Source organism: Athene cunicularia, unplaced genomic scaffold (assembly GCF_003259725.1).
Source record: "Athene cunicularia isolate RWA unplaced genomic scaffold, athCun1 SCF_28, whole genome shotgun sequence".
In the NCBI taxonomy this organism is placed as follows: domain Eukaryota; kingdom Metazoa; phylum Chordata; class Aves; order Strigiformes; family Strigidae; genus Athene; species Athene cunicularia.
In genome coordinates, this window is record NW_020799355.1 from 22,123 (window position 1) to 27,176 (window position 5,054).

Below are 5,054 nucleotides of genomic sequence, written 5' to 3' on the forward strand. Positions count from 1 at the left end.
AGGCCCATCTAACCCTCTACCCTGAGTTCCAAATACATGTTTCCCAATTTTATTGAGTTGTTTACTTAATGCTATCATGTATGAAGTCCTAGTTTCTTCCAAACTTGCATCAATGTTCCTTTCTGTACCACGTAAGGTCTGCTATATAACATTTTAAAAGGGCTCAACCCTTCCCTGGCCCTCGGTTTTGCTCGTATGCACAAAAGTGCCAGAGGGAGAGCCTGGGGCCGGGTCAGGTTTGACTTCTGCCTGAGCTTCACTATTTGCTGCTTAATTAAATGGTTCATCTTTTCTACTTGGCCACTAGATTGGGGACAATAAGGAATGTGAAGTTGCCAGTCTATACCCAGATGGCAACTGATTTGCTGAACTAATTTCGAGATAAAGTGTGGTCCTCTATCTGAGGATATAGTTGCTGGGACCCCAAAGTGTGGAATTATTTCTTGTACTAATATTTTTGTCACTTCCCGGGCTTTGGCAGATCTAGTGGGGAATGCTTCTGGCCAACCTGAAAAGGTATCCGTTAATACCAGTAAATATCGATACCCCCCTTTTCTTGGAAGTTCTGAAAAGTCAATTTGCCATTGTTGTCCCAGCCCATTTCCTTTTCCAATCTGGCCTACTTCTAGAATGGGGGTATTCTTAGGATTAGTCTGGAGGTAAAGGTCACACTGTTGAGTCACCTGTCTTACTATGGTATACAGATTTCTAGCTCTAATACTCTTGACCAAATATCGGTATAGTGCCTCCGCTCCCCAGTGCCCTCTCCTGTGTTCCTCTCGTACCAGGTGTCTAGCTAAACAAGAGGGAATTATTACCTTCCCTTGGGGAGTGATGGCCCAACCTTCTTCATTATATGATCCTTCCAGGTCTGTAATTAACTTTTGATCCTCTTTAGTATAATTAGGCTTACCTTCTGGGATGATTTGCCCATCAGGAACTAAAACTCCCTCTATTTTTACCTCTCTTTTGGCTGCTTGTTTTGCCTCTCTGTCCGCCAGTTCATTTCCTTTTTCCAAATCCGAGTTCACCTTTTGGTGGGCCTTAACATGCATGATTGCCGCTCTTCTTGGAAGTGGTACAGCTTCTAGCAGTTCCAGAATTTCCTTCTCATGTTTGATGTGTTTCCCTTGTGAGTTCAACAGTCCTCTTTCCTTCCAAATTGCTCCATGAGTGTGGACTACCCCAAAGGCATACTTCGAGTCTGTGTAAATATTCACTGTCTTGCCTTGGGCTAATCCTAAAGCACGAGTCAGTGCTATTATCTCTGCCTTTTGTGCAGAGGTATTCGCAGGCAGTGGTCCTGATTCCAGTGTTTCTTGGGTGGTAGTAACAGCATACCCAGCATACCTCTTGCCGCTCAAAACATAGCTGCTCCCATCCGTAAACCAGTTCTCATCATCTTCCAGAGGGGCATCCTTCAGATCTGTGCGGCTTGAGTATGTTGCCTCGATGGTCTCCAGGCAATCACGTTGCACTGGTTCTCCTGTGTTTCCACTCAGGAAAGAAGCTGGGTTAATAATGTTATTTACTACAATCTTCACATCATCCTGTTCTACTAATTCTGCTTGATATTTTAAGAACCTTTGGGGCAAAAGCCAATGTCCCCCTTTAATTTCCAATACTGCAGATACTGTGTGAGATACAAATACAATCATTTTCTGGCTTAAAGTGAATTTTCGTGCCTTTTGTATATTTAAGATCACTGCTGCAACCGCTTGTAGGCATCCAGGCCAACCTTTAGCAATTGTATCTAGTTGCTTGGAGAAATAGGCGACTGCCTAACGATACAGGCCTAGGTCTTGTGCCAGTATTCCAAATGCAATTCCCTGTTTCTCATGTGAAAAGAGAAAGCATGGCTTACTTACATCTGGGAGTCCCAAAGCCAGAGCTGACATCAGAGCCTTTTTAACAGGTCAAAGGCTCGTATAGCCTCCTTATTCCATTGGAGATTTTTCTGTTGAGTGGCAGTTAGTGCATATAAAGATTTAACAAGCAATCCATAATTATAAATCCACAGTCTGCACCACTCAGTCATTCCCAGGAACGTTTGCAGTTCTTTCACTGTCTGTGGCCTCGGAGTCTGGCAGATCGCCTCCTTCCGGGGTCGTTCTAAGGTTCTTTTTCCAGCACCGATTTCATAGCCCAGATAAATCATTTCGCATTGCATCACCTGGGCCTTTTTCTTGATACTCGGTAGCCCTGAAGTCTCCAAAAATTTAAAAGGCTTACTGTCCAAGACATACAGGTTTCTTTTGTCTTGGTGGCAATCAGGATGTCGTCTACATACTGCAGCAGCCTTCCCTCTTCGGGTGGGGTTGGGGCTTCCCACAATTCGAGGTCTTTTGCTAGCTGGTTACCGAATAGAGTGGGGCTGTTCTTAAATCCTTGTGGCAGCACTGTCCAGATTAACTGGGTCTTCCGCCCACTCCTAGGATTTTCCCATTCAAATGCAAATATTTTCTGACTGGCTTTGAGGAGAGAGAGGCTAAAGAAGGCATCTTTGAGGTCTAAAACAGTAAACCAGATTAGCTCAGGAGTTAATTTTGTCAATAAAGTGTATGGGTTTGCCACCACTGGGTGGAGATCTATTTATTAATCCTATTTGTAAAAATTTTTCTATAACTGGCTGGATCCCTTCCCGATCTTCCTTTTAAAGGGTATTGCTTAATTTTTACTGGTTGTTGTCCTTCCTTAAGTTTTACCCCTACGGGTGAGGCATTCTTTGCCCTTCCAGGCGTGTCAGTGGCCCACACTCCGGGATACATTTGATTGATAATTTCCTCACTGATTTCTCCTCCTGTGGGGATACTAGTTAGGGACAAGCTCATGATTTGTATAAGTTCTTGGTCATTTACCTCCAGAGTAATCTCTCCATTGCTAAAGGTAATAGTTGCTCCTAATTGTTCTAGTAAGTGTCTTTCTAGGAGCTCTTTTGTGGAGTAAGGCATATACAGAAATTTGTGTATGCCTAACTGCTTTCCCAGTTTATATTTCAAAGGTTTGTAAAAATAGTAGCTAGTAGCTCCCGTATAATCTTTTCCAGGGCAAGCACTAAAGGATCTTATGGTGGAACTAGTGCACAGTCCCTCTGCCACCCCGGGTGATTTCGGAGGGTAAAGAACATGTCCGCATAAGACACCTCATCCCACTTCCCTTCCCTCCGTAAAAATAACATTAATTGTAATAGTGTATGATAGTCTAAAGTTCCATTTAGTGGCCATTTAGCCTCCTCTTCTAGTCTGTAAAGTGGCCACCACTGGTTACAATATTTAATCAAGGTTTTCTTGCTTTCCGTACTTCCCCTCCCGGCTATATCTTTCCAGTGCGTGAGTATGCAATCTAATGGGCTTTTCTTTTACAATTTTTCCCTGCTTATTTCCCATAATTGTTCCTTCTTCCCAAAATCCTTTCTCTCCACTTATAGCAGTTTCTACACTGTCTTTCAACCTTCTCCCACTCTTCCTCCTTCACTTCCAAAAGTTCCGGTATCTTATGACTTCTTCCACACAATATTTATCAACTCCTGTCTTTCGACCGAGAGGTCTAATGACACCGCTTCTTCTCAGCACTCCGCACACCTCGACCTCCTCTTATCAGACAATACCACTTATATCAAGAATGCACTTTGCTAATACCCAGGCTTGATGAAAATTACCAAAAATAAGAGCATAGGAGCACAGAGAAAGCAGGGAATTCTCTCACGAACCCAATCTGGTACTACCAGTTACCCAGAAGGAGCTGTGTACAATCCTTCTAGCAGGTATAAATCATTTCCCCGTGCCGACCATTCACTCCTTCTACACAAATAATCCAACCAAGTCTAACCCAAACTGACAGAGAAGGGATTCACTTTCCCATCTCCGGCTCATGTTTTCACAAGACATACAAGAACAGTGTATTCTTTAAACAAACATAAACTTCTCATAAACTTCTCATTTATCTTGCAGCAGCTGCCTTTCACTCACACAGCGGCAGCGGCCTCTCACTCACACCCTGCCCCTGCAGGCACGCAGACACACAGACACACAGCAGCGGCTGCTCTCACTCACACAGCGGCACACAGACACTTAAAGGGCCCATCACACTTGTCACTCATACCACAAAATATACCGAGTTCAAACAATCACCAAGTCCGTTTGTAACATATATCATGAACCAATAACAATTAGCAGTCAGTTCAAAGCCAGTATATCCACCATTAGTGCACTATACAATGACCTAAAGCAAGATCCTGCAGGTGACGGGAATTACCAGTACCCTGCCCAAAATGCAAACTGCCTCTTATATACCAGTCATCGGTAGTTGGCCCCAAAAGATCTTACTTTCCCGCGGATTCCCAAAGCCAAAACCAAATGGGTACACCCCCTCCTCGGGACTGAGCCGTGCGCCAGACGTCTCTGTGCGTCTTACCAGCAGCCCGTTACCCTTGTAAACATACCTCTGTCCGCGAACCAGATGGTCCTTGTCTGCTCCCGCAGTGGACAGCTGGGAGCGGAGTTCCTCCGAGAAGAGCTCGGGGTGCACCTAGGACGTCCACCCTCCAGCAGTGTCCCGGAAGCCGAGCAGAGATAGGTCCCATCTGGGGTGCCAAGATGTTTTGCGGAGAAATCACTCTATAACTTTTGGGGTTATAAAGTGGGTATGTTTATTCAGTGCTGGGCGCATGGGGGATCGCTCCACCACACGCATGCGCATCGTTTGCAGCTCCCGTCTGGCTTATATGTTACAAAATAGTGCATATTCATAGAACGCCTGTACATATACATAGTCTACCCCCGCCTCCCCTCGCTTCTCATGGTGATCAGGTCTCCTCCTCTTGCGCCTGCGCGATGAGCTCTCCAAGCTCCGGGCTGGGGTCACAATCTCCTGGGGAGGGGTCGTAAAGATGAAGTACCGCTTCTTCCTCGCTGATGAACTTTTCACCCTGTCGCTCTGCGCAGCCTCAGTTGTTCTCTGGCTTTCTTCCAGGCCAGTTTATACTGGTGTTTTGGTTAGTCTGTTCTTCAAGGACTAGGGGGGACTTCTCTTTGGGCTAGGAGATAATCGCCTAG

The 5,054-nt window shown here is 45.2% G+C and overlaps 1 long non-coding RNA gene across 1 annotated transcript in view; it reads left to right on the forward strand.

Moving 5' to 3' along the window:
• Positions 1–4,551, forward strand: part of LOC113490759 — a 4,847-nt gene extending 296 nt beyond the window's left edge. Inside the window, exons 2-3 of the long non-coding RNA XR_003400303.1 lie at positions 1,299–1,312; positions 4,459–4,551. This is a non-coding gene — a long non-coding RNA (uncharacterized LOC113490759). The remainder of the gene's footprint in view (positions 1–1,298; positions 1,313–4,458) is intronic.
• The last annotated feature ends 503 nt before the right edge of the window (positions 4,552–5,054 follow it).